This window comes from Heterodontus francisci, chromosome 42 (assembly GCF_036365525.1).
Source record: "Heterodontus francisci isolate sHetFra1 chromosome 42, sHetFra1.hap1, whole genome shotgun sequence".
Classification (NCBI taxonomy): Eukaryota; Metazoa; Chordata; class Chondrichthyes; order Heterodontiformes; family Heterodontidae; genus Heterodontus; species Heterodontus francisci.
This window is the reverse complement of record NC_090412.1, coordinates 17779380-17796099: the sequence shown is the minus strand read 5'-3', so window position 1 is coordinate 17796099 and position 16720 is coordinate 17779380. Positions and strand designations below refer to the sequence as shown.

At 42.7% G+C, this 16720-nt stretch overlaps 1 protein-coding gene across 1 annotated transcript in view; it reads left to right on the top strand.

Annotated features, from left to right (window-relative positions):
* The first annotated feature begins 320 nt into the window (after nucleotides 1-320).
* The window catches only part of c42h10orf71 (chromosome 42 C10orf71 homolog), a 74130-nt gene continuing 57730 nt past the window's right edge, over nucleotides 321-16720 (top strand). Inside the window, exon 1 of the mRNA XM_068020332.1 lies at nucleotides 321-407. The gene's annotated coding sequence lies outside the window, so the exon portion shown is untranslated. The remainder of the gene's footprint in view (nucleotides 408-16720) is intronic.

Genomic DNA, 16720 nt, shown 5'->3' with positions numbered 1-16720 from the left:
GGCAAGTGCCATTTGCACTGGTGTTCATGATGATCCAATGTGTAGTTGCAGTTAAAGTAATCATGCTGAGCTAAAGTTGCATGACGAGATAGAAATTAGTTACTTCAGTTGTTTTGCCTTCCTATTGTAACAACATTACAACTGATCAGCAGACAGGAAGTAACTAGAAATAGGACATTTCATGGCCAGGATACAGATGCAGGAAACAGCAAAAACCTACACCTCCCTCCCAGCAAAAGCAACGAGACCATTTGAAAGGTTTGGCCGTGGGGTTGGAAGTCAATCTTTCTCTTGATGGTGACATCATAGCTGACGATGTTGCACTAACCAAAAGGAAGACACTTCTGTTGCTGACATCAATACTGTCGTCACCCCTTCCACTGCAATCTTGCATGAAAAGCCATCAGGTAAATTATTACTTCACATAATAATTGTTACAACGCAAGCATAGACAATCCCTGTCCTCCCTCCTGTTCTAAAGATCTTCTTCGTGTCGCACAAGCTTTACTTGTCTGCTCATTCTTTACTTGTGAACACGTTGATTTGAAAATCATTTCAGATGCGTTACAGGCTCCTGTTGTCAGCAGCTGGAGTGGAAATCGTGTCAGAAATGTTGTTTGTTCTTTTTAAAGAATTAATAATCATGGTGTTCATCAATTATCCATTTCAGTGGTCATCTGATAGGTCTATATACTTCTTTTGTTGATGGTTTAGGATTGTAAATACAGGGGATCACTTCCTATGGTCACCTTGTTTGAGGGGGGGCGAGGGGGGGGAGGGTCAAGGGAGGGTGTATTTCAGTCTGAGCCTTCCATTACTCCGATGGCTCATGAGGGAAGCAAATTCGTCTGTGATTTCCCCAGTGGGGGAGGCTGACTTCCTAACCCAATTTTGAATTTAAAGTCTAGATCAATCCAAATGTTCATCCCTAAAACCCTGTAATGATGACCCCAGGACATAGCCACGCAATGATGGCAGGTGCAGTCTTTAACCAACTTATCTTCAGTAAATGTGTCTTTTATCAGGGGCCCTGTATTGCTGATTTTCCTGCCAACTGGCAGACAAGACAATCAAATGGTGCTGAGCAAAAGGTTGCACAACCAGATATTGGAATGACAATAGGAACTGGGTCAATAGGCTTCAAAAAATATATTTGTTTAAATTATCATGATTAGTCCGTCCTCCAATGTTTCATTCAACTTTATATCACAAGTCCAAGATTTAGAAAAAAAAGACACCCAAGATAGGAATTAAAATGACTTTCTCTGCTTTAACATTTGCAAAATCTACAATATATGAAAAAAAACTTACATCTGTTCGCATTTCCTGATAAGTCTTTCCATTTTAAATTCCTCCTTCCACATTTATGATAAAAACTAAGATATAAGCTTGTCGTGCTGTAATTATATTCTCACTACAGTGGAGGCACTTCAATGCCACCACTGGTGGGAGGTTGTAATGATAGTGTGACAAGCTTCCATAGACAGTACCATTAATACAAACACAGGAATTATTTCCCCATTTCTCCAAAGATTGCACATCGTCTTGACTTTCTTCTTGCAACACCATGGGAGATCATTAGTATATAATCTCTATAGGCTCTAGATGTTGACATGTTCAACAAAGTGTTCAATAACCTTTGCCTTTTGTAAGTATAACTCCCAGTCTATGTATCTGTTGAAGTTCATTAATTCTTTCTAAATACAGTTCCCATTCATGGAGTTTCTATTCACTCCCCACTTTTCTCTCCTATTTACTCCGTCTCATGCTGGGCAGTGAGTTCCAGTTCCAGTACTCCAGTGGCCAACTCTGATCAGACATATTTCTAGGAGGTGCCATCACATGATTTCCTGCCTCCAACTGCCCTGCCCCTACACCCCTGCCATTGGGCACCTAACCTCCTCCATCCTTGCTGTGCACCATCTTGCCATGCCCATCAGAATGTGAGTAGATTCTTCATTGCCCGATTGGATGCTTCTTGACTCTTGAGTCCATCAGCCTTCTTTCTGAAATAGCGAGTAAACAAAAAAAGTAAACAATGTTTTATTGCCTCTATGCTTTTTCTCCTGGGTTGCTCTCATCCGTGTCCTGAAAACTCCAGGACAATCTGCGAGGGCTGGCAATCCTACCTATTTTGTTTAGAGTTGAGGGGCAAAAAGGGTATCATCACATTAATAGAGGTATCTATGGGCTTCCAAATAGTGAGAGAGAGATAGAGGAGCAAATCTGCAGGGAATTCACAGAGGTGTGCAAGAACTGTAGAGTGGTGATAGTGGGGATTTTAATTACCCAACTATCAATTGGCATAGTGTTAAAGAGGAAGTGGGGGGGGGATTTCTGAAATTTGTTCAGGACAATTTCCTTGGTCAGTATGTTCTCAGCCCAACTAGAAAAGTGGCACTGCTGGATCTGATGCTGGGAAAATGAGGTGGGCCAAGTGGACCAAGTGTCTGTGGGGGAGCACCTGGGTAACAGTGATCATTGTATCATAAGGTTTAGATTAGTAATGCAGAAAAACAAGGAACAAAATAAGATAGAATGTCTAGATTGGATGAGGGCTAATTTCAATGCGATGAGAAGGGATCTAGCAAGGGTAAAATGTAACTAAAGACTGACAGGAAGAGCTGTATTAAAACAATGGGTTATCTTTAAGGAAAAGATGCTTCAGGTACAGGCTAGGTACATTCCAACAAGGGCGAAAGCTAGGGGAACCAAAACCAAGGCTCCTTGGAATTTGAGGGTGATAGAGATTATAATGAAACAAAAAATGAGGGAGTATGATACATGTCAGGTGAACTCATCAAGTGAGAACCCGGCCATATATTAGTTGAGAGAGGAGGTGAAGAGGAAAATAAGACTGGCAAAGAGAGAACATGAGAACAGAATGGCAGCCAAAATAAAAGGGAACCCAAAGACCTTCTACTGGCATGTAAATAGTAATCAAGTAGTAAGAGGTGGAGTGAGGCCTATTAGGGACAAAGTGGGTAATACATGCTTAGAGGCACAGTGCTATAAGTACATAGTATCAGTGTTCGCTAAGGAAATAGAATTTGACAAAATATCAGTAGAAGCAGAGAGAGTAGAGGCAATGGATAGGATAAAAATTGAGAGAGGAGAGGTACTTCAAAGGCTGGCTATGCTTCGGGTAGATAAGTCATCTGGTCTGGATGGCTTGCATCCCAGGTTGCGAAAGAAAGTGGGGATGGGGATAGTGGAAGCGCTTGCATAATCTTCCAATCTTTCCTGGATCTAGGGAGGTGCCAGAGGATTGGAGAGTGGCAAATGTGACATCCTTATTCAAGAAAGGGTGTTAGGACAGTCCGAGCAACTACAAGCCAGTTAGTTTAACATCAGTTGTGCAGAAGGTTTTAGAAATAATAATCAGGGAAATTATCAACAGACACTTAGAGAGGTTTGAATTGATTAAGGAGAGCCAGCATGGATTTATAAAAGGCAGATCGTGCTTGACTAATCTAATTGAATTTTTTGATGAAGTAAGAAAGAAGGTTGATGAAGGAAATGCGGTGGATGTTGTTTATATGGATTTTAAGAAAGCATTTGATAAGGTACTACATAAAAGGGTGATTAACAAAATTGAAGCTCATGGTATAGGAGGGTCAGTGTCCAATTGGATAAAAAAATTGGCTTAAGGACAGAAAACAGTGAGTCGTAGTAAATGGTTGCTTTTCAGACTGGAGGATGGTGGACAGTTGTGTTCCCCAAGTGTCAGTGCAGGGACCACTGCTTTTTTGCTATATATAAATTACTTGGATCTTGGAATACAGAGTAAATCCTCAAATTTGGTGCAAGAAACAGTGAGGATGATATGAACTGTCTGCAAGAGGACATAGATAGGCTACCGGAATGGGTGGACAGGTGGATGATAGAATTTAGTGCAGAGGAGTGGGAGGTGATGTATTTTGGCAGAAAGGATAGGGAGAGGCAATATATACTTAATGGCACAGTTTTAAATTGTGTGCAGGAACAGAGGGATCTGGGGGTACATGTGCATTGATCGTTGAAGGTGGCAGGACATATGAGAGAGTGGTTATTAAAGCATATGGGATCTTGGGTTTCATAAATAGTGGCATTGAGTACAAAAGCAGGGAAGTTATACTGAACCTTAATAATGCTCTGAATAGGCCCAGCTGGAGTATTGCGTCCAGTTCTGGTCACCACACTTTAGGAAGGATGTAAGGGTCCTTGAGAGGGTGCAAAGGAGATTTACTAGAATGATTCCAGGGATGAAGGATTTTACTTACAAGGTTAAGTTGGAAAAGCTGGGTTTGTTCTCCTTATAACAAAGAAGATTGAGGGGAGATTTAATCGAACTGTAGAAGATTATGACAAGCTTAGATAAGTTAAACAAGGAAAAACTGTTCCCATTAACAAATAGTACTTGGACTAGGGACACAGATTGAAAGTTTTGGGCAAAAGATACAGGGAGAATATGAGGAAGCACTTTTTTACGCAGCGGGTGGTAATGACTTGGAACTCGCTGCCCACAAGGGTGGTGGAAGCAGAGGCAATCAATTACTTCATGAGGAAGTTGGATGGCCACTAGAGGGAAATAGAGTTGCAGGGCTACGGGGATTGAGTGGGGTGTGGGACTGACTGGATAGCTCCATTGGTAGGCATCGATGGGCCGAATGGTCTCCTTCTGTGCTGTAAATGCCTCTATGACTCTATTTCTCCCAAGTGATTATTCTTCATATTGAAGCTGACAATGCCATCACACTCAAGCACAATCCTGTGTTCACCTGCCATCCACACATGCACAGTTTCCATCAGCGATATCAGCATCAAGAAGAGTAGGAATCTTGTATAACCTGTCCCCTGCCTCGCTCTCCAAACTGCGACTTTATAGCACCCTACCTGCAATCAGCCAAATCAGGGATCAAAAGAACCTTTCCTTATCTCTATTACTGAGTACCACACAAAGTAGTACATTTATCTATTCTTCTTCTTCTTTGGCCTCCTTGTCTCGAGAGACAATGGGTGAGCGCCTGGAGGTGGTCAGTGGTTTGTGAAGCAGTGCCTGGAGTGGCTATAAAGGCCAATTCTAGAGTGACAGACTCTTCCACAGGTGCTACAGATAAAATTGGTTGTTGGGGCTGTTACACAGTTGGCTCTCTCATTGCGCTTCTGTCTTTTTTTCCTGCCAACTGCTAAGTCTCTTCGACTCGCCACACTTTAGCCCCGCCTTTATGGCTGCCCGCCAGCTCAGGCGATCACTGGCAACTGACTCCCATGACTTGTGATCAATGTCACAGGACTTCATGTCACGTTTGCAGACGTCTTTAAAGCGGAGACATGGACAGCCGGTGGGTCTGATCCCAGTGACGAGCTCGCTGTACAATGTGCCCTTGGGGATCCTGCCATCTTCCATGCGGCTCACATGACCAAGCCAGCTTAAGCGCCGCTGGCTCAGTCGGGTGTATATGCTGGGGATGTTGGCCACCTCGAGGACTTCTGTGGTGGAGATACGGTCCTGTCCCCTGATGCCAAGAATTCTCCGGAGGCAGCGAAGATGGAATGAATTGAGACGTCGCTCTTGGCTGACATACGTTGTCCAGGTCATGCTACCGTAGAGCAAGGCACTGAGGACACAGGCTTGATACACTCGGACTTTTGTGTTCCGTGTCAGTGCGCCATTTTCCCACAGTCTCTTGGCCAGTCTGGACATAACAGTGGAAGCCTTTCTCATGCGCTTGTTGATTTCTGCATCGAGAAACAGGTTACTGGTGATAGTTGAGCCTAGGTAGGTGAACTCTTGAACCACTTCCAGAGCGTGGTCGCCAATATTGATGGATGTAGCATTTCTGCTGTCCTGTCCCATGATGTTCGTTTTCTTGAGGCTGATGGTTAGGCCAAATTCATTGCAGGCAGCCACAATCCTGTTGATGAGTCTCTGCAGACACTCTTGAGTGTGAGATGTTAATGCAGCATCATCAACAAAGAGGAGTTCCCAGGTGAGGACCTTCTGTACTTTGATCTTCGATCTTAGACGGGCAAGGTTGAACAACCTGCCATCTGATCTTGTGTGGAGGAACATTCCTTCTTCTAAAGACTTGAACACATGTGAGAGCAGCAGGGAGAAGAAGATCCCAAACAGTGTAGGTGCGAGAACACAGCTCTGTTTCACGCCACTCAGGATAGGGAAGGGGTCTGATGAGGCGCCGCTATGCTGAATTGTGCCTTTCATATTGTCATGGAATGAGGTGATGATACTTAGTAGCTTTGGTGGACATCTGATCTTTTCTAGTAGTCTGAAGAGACCACGTCTGCTGACGAGGTCAAAGGCTTTGGTGAGATCAATGAAAGCAACGTAGAGGGGCATCTGTTGTTCACGGCATCTCCTGTATCTGGCGAAGGGAGAACAGCATGTCAATGGTGGATCTCTCTGCTCGAAAGCCACACTGTGCCTCAGGGTATACACGCTCAGCCAGCTTCTGGAGCCTGTTTGAAGCGACTCAAGCGAAGACTTTCCCCACTATGCTGAGCAGGGAGATTCCACGGTAATTGTTGCAGTCACCGCGGTCACCTTTGTTTTTATAGAGGGTGCTGATATTGGCATCACGCATGTCCTGAGGTACTGCTCCCTCATCCCAGCACAGGCAAAGCAGTTCGTACAGTGCTGAAAGTATAGCAGGGTTGGCACTCTTGATTATTTCAGGGGTAATGCCGTCCTTCCCAGGGGCTTTTCCGCTGGCTAGAGAATCAATGGCATCACTGAGTTCCGATTTTGTTGGCTGTACGTCCAGCTCATCCATGACTGGCTGAGACTGGGCTGCATTGAGGGCGGTCTCAGTGACAACATTTTCCCTGGAATACAGTTATCTATAAACCATTGTAAAAAACAAACTCACTGAGGTTCGTTTAACACGTGTAAATTCATTGCCATCACAGTTACACCTATCACTTCTGCAGAGCTATCAACATGGTGGAGAAACTAGGAACGAGATGATCAAAAATACAAAAGCACAAGTTCCCGCAGTCCAAATTCTAGGTTGATCAAGTCTGGCCAAACGTATTCCTGGAAGTATCATTACTTGATACACACTGGAGTGAAAGTGTTATTTCAGCATGAAAAGCTTATTTTTTAGAATGTTAATCATTAAATAGGTCAATTTTGTAAACCACAGTGAGAGACACTTGCAGGTCTTTTTTTCCAAACTGTATCTACCTAATAATCTGGTGGCTTCCTGTTTAGTATTGATTTGTCAAACTCTGAGCTCATAATCTTCAAAGTTCTAGAGCAAGTCGTTTATATGAGTCAAGAGATACGTTTTCAAAGGTAGTGAAGGTCTGATTTCCCAGTAGTTACACCCTACCAATCCGAAAATGACCCATTTATTCCTATTCTGTTTTCTATCCATTAACCAATCCGCAATACAACCTAATATATTACCCCAAATTCCATGTTCCCTAATTTTGTGTCAAACCTCTCGTGTGCCACCTTATCGAATACTTTTTTGAAAATCCAAATGTACTGCATCCACTGTTTTCCCCTTATCTACCCTGCTGCTTACAACCTCAAAAAAACTCAACATACTTGTCAAACAGGATGACCCTTTCATAAATCCGTGTTCACCCAGCTTAACCATGTTATAATTTTCTAAGTATCCTGTTACCATGCACCTAATATAGATTCTAGCATTTTCCTTACTACCGATGTCAGGCTAACTGGCCTATAATTCCCCATTTTCTCTCTCCCTCCTTTCTTGAATAGCAGGGTGGTGTTTGTAATCTTCCAATCCATGGGGACTGCTCTAGAATCTAGGGAATTCTAGGTGATCAAAGCCAATGCATCCGCCATCTCTGTAGCTACCTCTTTTAAAACTCTAGGATGCAGAACATCAGTCCTGACCTGACAACCTGCAGAGATAGTGGATATTGATTATCTATGTTGCCTTTTTCTTCCTTGGCCTCTTCCTGTATGCCTGCAACCCCTTCAACCTGCTGTTCATGCATTTTTGGATGGCAAACTTTTACGGTAAATAGCAAACAGTGATGACATTGGAGATTTCGACGAGACAATAAAACATCACCTCTCCTGAGCAGTCCAGACAACAGAATCATTGCTTAGCATTCTTATGGTCTGCCTGTACATTGAAGCAGAGATGAGATCTCCAGAATCAGTGACACTGTCTTTAAACACAGGTCTTTGGGTACAGGTGGAAGTGAGCATACTGTGTGAACTGTATTAGGACCTGTAACTGTCATCCCCTCAGGAAATGGTCCTCCTCATCCAACTTAGGTAGAGCTATGGGAGCAGCCAAAGGCATTTCCAGTCTCCCAACTGTATTAGGTGCAACTTGCGTTGCAGAAGTAATTGGCGAGACTTCAGCAAATTGTGGGTTTTGCTAACTGAAGGATTCAGCAAAAAATTGCAGGGGGAGAAAAACGGAAATAAAAATATGTGATATGTTCAATGCAGAAGGAAAGAAATGTACCCAGCTAAAAAGGTGCACTTCAACAGCAACACCTGTAGAAACAACTGCAAACTTGGTTTGAGAATTACTCCAAACCAGGCCAATCACATGAGGTGAATGCTGGGGCAGTGGGGGCGAGGGGGGTGGAACCTTGTCTGAATTCCCGAAATTCAGCATGGGACCCCATTTTAATTATCATTCAATGTTGCAGGTATCTGCAGTATGTTCTCATTCCACCCCTGAAATCGTGTATCCTGTAATGAATTAGGTGCAGGACCTTGCAAGCCTGATTTAAATCCCATTGTCTGCCCAGCAAAGTTCCATGTCAGCAGCACAGTCTCTGAAAATCAGAGTTAGGTCTTTTGAAGAGACACTTCGGGTGCCTTAATGTGACAACATAACACCATTTGCAAAGTATGAAATGGCAACATTTGATTTTGACCTTAAAAGATTGCACACTTTTCTATTGAAAACTGAGTAATAATGAGCGGACTGCACTTCACTAAAACTCATTGGAATATATTTTGATTGTATAAGTTTCCCACTGATTGTAGGTCCTTCCCTTATCTGATGAGAAAAACAAAAGCTTCTGGTCTATTTTGGCACTCAAGTAATGATATGAATTTCAAAGCGTAGATTGGTATTCATTGTTATTCTGATTGATTTCCACTTGTTCTAACAATATAGTGCTAAAATAATTATATCTGGTACTAGAATGTACAGTTTAGTGATGAACAGCTTTTTTTTTCCTTTAAAGATTATATTCAGCAAGCTAGTGAGGAATGGAGTTAAAGCTCTGTGTTTTTGCCCATTAATTTACAATGTGTTGAGGATATACAACGGCACCCATGTATTATTATAGTTCTATGCAAAGTCAATTCTACATAAACTACAAAAGAGAAGTGCAACAAGATTTGAGCCCTGGTTGATCGTGACGCGAATCCCCTCAGGATATGAGCAGCTATCTATCAGCCATGCAGCCTGTTTCAAGTGAGTGAAATAAGACTGGAACCAATTTTTAACAGATGGTGAGTAATACGATTCAGCCAATTCATTACTCAGAAATTTTGTAAACTGGCATTTACATAGCACCTCTCACAACCTCAGGAAGTCCCACTGTGCTTTACAGCTAATTATGTTTTTTTTTTAAACTATACTCACTGCTGTAATGTAGGAAATGCAGCAGCCAGTTTGTGCACAGCAAGCTCCTACAATCGGCAATGTGCTAACGACCACATGATCTGGTTGTGGAATTAATATTGGCCAAGACACCAGGGAGGATTCCACTGCTCTTCTTTGAAATTGTGCCATGGGATCTTTTATGTCCACCTGAGAAGGCACAGTCAGATTTAACATCTTATGGGTCTAATGTCAAGAAAGACCACCTCCGACATTACAGCACTCCCTTAGTACTGCTCTAAAGTGTAAGCCTAGATGATGAGGCTCAAGACTTTGGAGTGGAGCTGGAATCCACAACCTTCTGACTCAGATGTGAGAGTGCTACCACTGAACCACTGCTGACACCTATCATATAGAATTACATGATTGCATCAAATGCTTATTTTTAAAGTCTGATGATACAGGCATAACCCATAAACCTTGACTGCTTTTTAACAAAGGTGTTAACTTGTTCTTTTAAAAAGGCAAATATCTCCAATAAAATAACAGATCAAAGAATATTGGATAAACACATGTAATATTTTCATACAGCATTGCATGATCCACTATTCTACCAACTGTAATTTCTAAGTCCTGATGCCCTCAAACAGTTTGAACCATGTCAAGAAAATGGATTATGCCCATTTGGAACCTGAATTGGGATCTGCCAAGGAATTCCTTCCCCTCAATTCAAGTTCTTGCTCAACATTCTGCTGAAGCTGCTGCACAACTACTGGATGATCATCACTGTCATGTCCCCAGGCTCTTTGCAGAACTATTAACTGTTGTCATCTCTCACTGATTAGGGAAGGTGTTGGTCCTGGATGAATGATTGAACAAGTGTAGGAGTGGGTGCACCAAGATCTATCCCAATAGCTTCATAAACTTGATCCAAACCTTTGCTGCCTCTATTCTAACTCACCCCAAGTCCCACTCTCCTGTCACCCCTGTGTTCGCTGATCTACGTTGACTACTGGTCCAGCAACACCTCAATTTTAAAATTCTCGCCCTTATGTTCAAATCGCACCATGGTTTTGTTCCTCCCTATTTCTGTAACCTTCTACTGCCTTACAACCCTCGGAGATCTCTGTGCACCTTCAATTTTGGCATCTTATGCATTCCCAGTTCCCTTTGCTCCACCATTGATGGCAGTATTTTCCACTACCTGAGCCTAATCGATGAAATTGCCTCCCTAAACCTCCACCTCCCTACTTCTCCCTCCTTTAAAGCTCTTCTTAAAACCTACCTCTTTGACCAAGTATTTGGTAACCTGTCCTAATATTTCCTATGTGGCTTCGTGTAACATTGAAGCACTTAGCCACGTTTTTATGTTCTCTGGATAGATGGATGTTACTTATCAGGTTTTTTCTTGAAAAGGCAATGACAAAATACAGGTCCATGCAACATATATGTAGGATACTATGGCAACTAGAAGGTGTCCTTAAATCATTCCCAATTATAAGCTGATTAACTAATGTCAGATGTGTTCCTTACATTTGGCTCTTGAAAGTTTCTGACAGTCTGACTTTTAACTGAGTCATAAATCTAATTGCAGACGGTATTCCCATGTCCCTAATGAAGAACATCAAAACACATTATTTAGCCCAGTTGGTGGTTGAAATTCTCTTTCTAAAAGCTTCTCACAGGATAACAAAAAGTAAGAGGGTGCTTTGAATAGTTTAATTGTTTGTTCATTGAAGATTGTTATGTTGAGGCCTAGGTCTGACCTAAACAACCTTACTTGGGTTGGAACACATGGTTACCAATGCTCCTGTATGTTTCAAAAAACCTTTTGAAATTCAGACCCTGCTTTGTAAGTCGACCCATGAGATACAGGTAGTCCAGCTGAATAATGCTAAATAATCTTCACAACCTATAAACAAAAATCATACGATAATGATAACCAACGTGTGTTTGAGCTGTTCAGACAAATCCCATTGATCCTAGTCCAGATCACCATTAATCCAATTAATCATCTTTGGAACATGATGAAAGCTGCCTCCTTGATTGGATTACAGTGATTGCTTCTATTTGGACATTCACTTTTGATAACTTTGGCAACAAAAATATTTGCGTATTATTTCTCCCTTCAAAGGTTTACCGTAGACCTATGCACTTAGATTCAACTGTAAATGGCCACCTATTTTGTAGTGGTAAACAGCATAAAATGCATTCTTAAAGGCTACTACCTCAAATCCATCCAGATGCTGAGAGAGAAAGAATATATTAGGTAAAGTGTGAGTGGATCTGTATGTGATAGAAGATGTACATTAGCACCTGAACCTTGAATGACCTTGGGCACCTTTGTGAGGTCATTGAACCTCTTCCTGCATTGTGTAACAGTTCTTGGGTTGGTGGAGATTGAACTGAGAGTATATGCCACTTCCGTCCAGACAGCCTGTGCCACTCCCATCTGACTCCAGCCCTCAGTGCCCATCGAGCCCTCACTTCTGCCAAGTAGCATCTCCAGAGATGCATTGGAAAATCTCTGGACCTTTACAGCTAAGGCTACTTCTCCTTCTGCCATCTTGTCATAAAATGATCTTACATTTTAAGTGGTTGCAGTCTTTTAAAGATACACCAGAACTCTGTTTCCAGCAGTAGTAAGTCAATGCAGGGTGACTTTCAGGTTTCCAGTCCACGCCACGTGACTGTTGAGGGTTCTGGAAGGAAATTGCAACATGCGAACCTATGAAATTGACTGGCAGGAAAAGTCCAATTGGCCCATCAAACTTTTCCCACACTCATAATGATGGAGCATCATGACTAAACCAGAGAAAAGGTCAATCAGGGGGAAAGTATTCTGAATGATTGAGGTCATCCTGCTGCAAGCTCAGCAAATGAGGCAGAATCCACACCATCATCTTTCTAGCCAATATGTGGGCTTTACATTAATGCATGAGTTTTATTTTGATACAGAAAAACACAGTAAAAAAAAAATGAAGCAATCTTGGGCAAGGTATTCCATTTTTATGAGAGTGGTCTTGTAGTTTGCTTTCCTTCTCCTTATGTTTGTTATCCATGGTTTCTTCTGCTTTATTCTTTTTTCCCTAAAAGACTTCCTTTCTTATCACCAATGCTATTTTGGAATGTTTCAACATTTTCCACTTCTCTTTCTATAGCCTCTTTGAAGAAGCTTTTAATTCCCTCTCCTAATTTGTCCTTATTTGGTTCAGTATCCATTATGTTCCCCTCAAGCTTCTGTGAAGTTCCTTAGAACATGATTCTACATTAAGGGCATTGCATAGAACTATAGAAAAGGTACGGCACAGAAGGAGACCATTCAGCCCGTCGTGTCTGTGGCGGCCAAAAAAACTAGCTGCCCAAACTAATCCCACCTTCCAGCACCTGGTCCATAGCCCCACAGGTTACAGCACCTCAAGTACATGTCCAGGTTCCTTTTAAAAGAATTGAGGGTTTCTGCCTCCACCACCGTTCCTAGCAACGAATTCCAGACACCCACCACTCTCTGGGTGAAAAAGTTTCCCCTCATGTCCCCTCTAATCCGTCTACCAATCACCTGATATCTGTGCTCCCTGGTATCTGACCTCCCCGCCAGGGGAAACAGGTTCTTCCTGTCTACTCTATCTAGGCCCCTCATAATTTTGTACACCTCAATCAAGTCACCCCTCAGCCTCCTCAGTTCCAGGGAAAACAACCCTAGCCTATCCAATCTTTCCCAATAGCTGCAACCTTCTGTACTCTTCTCCTCTGTACTCTCTCCAAAGCAATTATGTCCTTTCTGTAATGTGGTGACCAGAACTGCATGCAATACTCCAGCTGTGGCCTAACCAAGACTCTATACAGTTCCAGCATCACATCCCTGCTTATGTACTCTATACCTCAGCCAATAAAGGAAAGCAATCCATATGCTTTCTTCACCACTCTATCCACCTGTCCTGCCACCTTCAGGGACCTGTGGACATGCACTCCAAGGTCTCTCACTTCTTCTATCCCTCTTAATATCCTCCCATTTATTGTATATTCCTTTGCTTTATTTGCCCTCCCCAAATGCAATACCTCACACTTCTCTTGATTGAATTCCATTTGCCACTTTTCCACCCACTCAACCAAAACATTGATATCATTCTGGAGTCCACGGCTTTCTTCCTCGCTATCAACTACATGGCTAATTTTTGTGTCATCAGCAAACTTCCCAATCATGCCACCCACATTTAAGTCCAAGTCATTAATATATAGCACAAACATCATGGGACCCAACACTGAACCCTGTGGAACACCACTGGAAACAAAAATATCCGTCGGCTATTACCCTTTGTTTCCTGTCCCTGAGCCAATTCTGGATCCAAACTACCACCTTCCCCTGTATCCCATGGGTTTTCATTTTACTGACCAGTCTGCCATGTGGGACCTTGTCAAATACCTTACTAAAATCCATGTAAACCACATCCACTGCACTACCCTCATCAATCCTCCTTGTCACTTCCTCAAAAAACTCAATCAAGTTAGTAAGACATGACCTTCCCCTAACAAATCCATGCTGACTATCCCTGATTAATCCATGCCTTTCTAAGTGACAGTTTATCCTGTAACTCAGAATAGATTCTAACAACTTACCCACCACTGAGGTCAGACTGACTGGCCTATAATTACCTGGCTTATCCCTCACACCCTTTTTAAACAATGGTACAACGTTCACAGACCTGCAATCATCTGGTACCTCACCTGTATCTAGTGAGGATTTGAAGATGATCCTCAGCGCATCCGCTATTCCCTCCCTGGCTTCCTTTAACAACCTGGGATGCAAACCATCTAGTCCTGGCGATTTATCCACTTTCAGGGATGTCAGACCATCAAGCACTTCCTCTCTCATTATGCTTACCGTATCTAATATTTCACACTCCTCTTTAGCTGCAATGTCTGCATCAACCCTCCTTTGTGAAGGCAGAGACAAAAAACTCATTAAGAACCCTGCCCACATCTTCTACTGTAGCCTAATCAAGCTCCTCAAATCAGTTACTCACTTTCATAGGATTTTTTAGTCTTAACTGCTTCAAAACTATTAATGCTACCTTTGATAAAGTTATGCTTTTGCTAACCGAGTGAGCTGGATTTTTAACAAAGCAGCAAATGGTTTGTGCTTTGAATTCAGTTTGTTGTTTTTGTAATCTTCCAAAGCACTTTCGAAACATGGGCTGGGAATTTTCCAGCACTTTGAAGTCGGTTGTTGGGGGGGTGGCCCCAAAAGTGGCAGAAAAACATGTCAGGCCGGCTTCCCAAAGTGTTCCCGCCTCCTCGCAATTTTTCCAGAGGCCGCTTCAGGAAGATGACGGTTGTTGTATCTTGCCAGCGGCACTCAGGAGCCCGCTTCATCTGCAGCTCGCGCGTTCACGTGAGGCGTGAGCAGAGCGAGGGGGTGGGGGGGTGGTCAGTGCGCCACGAGACGACTATGCATTTTTATCTTTGAGAGACCAAAGTGGCACTCTTCTGGCCACCCACCTGCAATGGCATGCAAATAGATGCACCTCACTTGCAGACGGACCTACCAGTTAGTGCTGGGTGGGAGAGACTGGCTGCCGGTCACGGCACGAAGCTTGCACCTCCATCTAGTGCTAACATCTCCTGCTAACATCTCCTGCTCTGCTCAGTCTAGCAGCACACAGCCCTCATAATGGAGCTGGTGGCCACCCTTCAATTCAGTCACTTCAATGGGCCCACCTGAGTCTTTAGGCCACCCACCGTCTCTAATTGGATGGTAACTATGGAGGCGGTCTGTTAGTTGGCCCCCCATAAGCTTGGGATGGAGGACGCATTGCTGAGTTGTGCGGGCAGGGTGGGGGCCCGGAACTGCCCCCAATGCCCCAAAAACTTTCTGCGTGGAGAATATTTTGCCACTGTGTCCTTGAGCTGATTTTGTATAATGTTTGGAACATTAGGGGGTGGTTTTGGCTGCATACTTTAATTGTTAAAGAGGTGAAGAGGTGACCAAGATGGGATCATAAGCTGCAATGGGCTTTGCCCTTGATTCGCGCAAAACGCTATCTTGGTAAAGGTATTGCAGCCAGCACTTGTAACTGCCACCCAGAGGATAGTTATTCACTTCAATTCAATTCAATTTCAGTTTATTGTCCATACAGAAATTCATTTCGAGTCCATTGCTCATTCATTAACATTACATATGAATAATAACAATCAAAAGGAAAGAAAATTACCCCATCACAAAAAGTCTAACTAAATTAAAATATGTTAAAAACTAATTCCAGTACATATAATCAATCAATGAGTCCCATCATGAGTGTGTATCCTCATCCATTCATCAGGCTGCTGTTAAAAGTTCTTATAGATAAAGGCATGAATGAGTTCAAGAACCGAATTGTTCTGCATCTGAACGCATGCAACAGTATTACTGAGACAAGGGGTGATTCTCACTGTTCATAACATTCTTTACTTTTGTCAAAATTCCTTGAGAGCAGATTTAGTCACGAAAGCTTTGCTTATCAAATAGCCTTCCAAGCTTTAACAATCTCTGTACTCTTAAATAATCTCCATTCCTAAGACAACTATACCAGGAGAGAAATCCAAAAAGGACAGCATTCCCAACTACAGCCATATGGAAGAGTTTCATGATTGTGGGATCTACTCGAAAGGATTTTAATTTTCTGAGGCAATACAATCATGTATGTCGCTTGGCTATCACATGGCTACACTGTTCCCCCAATTCAGGACTGATTGACAATTAAATTGTCTGCTGGTGCTCATTTTGATGGTTAATGTTTCATTTAATAACCTCTCCTAACAGTGAACAACTGAACAGGAGTGAGCATGTTATTGCTGAGAATTTAGAGTGATACTTAAAGGCACATCACTGTTTACTGTTCATATGCTGCTGGAGGTTTGAAAAGGGCTTTTGAAATACATCAGGAGTCTTCCTGGGACACTTTGTCAAGATTTCAACAACACTCTATCAACATTAATTCTGGAAGTTATCTGAGGATTACCCAAAAGGAGTGAGTGGTGTGCTACTCTATCTTATTGGACACACCAAGAGAAAGGGAGTGCTTGGGTCAACTGCATCTTGCTAGGGGTCCCCATTGGTCTGCAGGAGGAATGGGAGGAGGACATGAGACCAGGCAGAGCAGCACCAGCTGCTGCAAGAGAGAGGGACA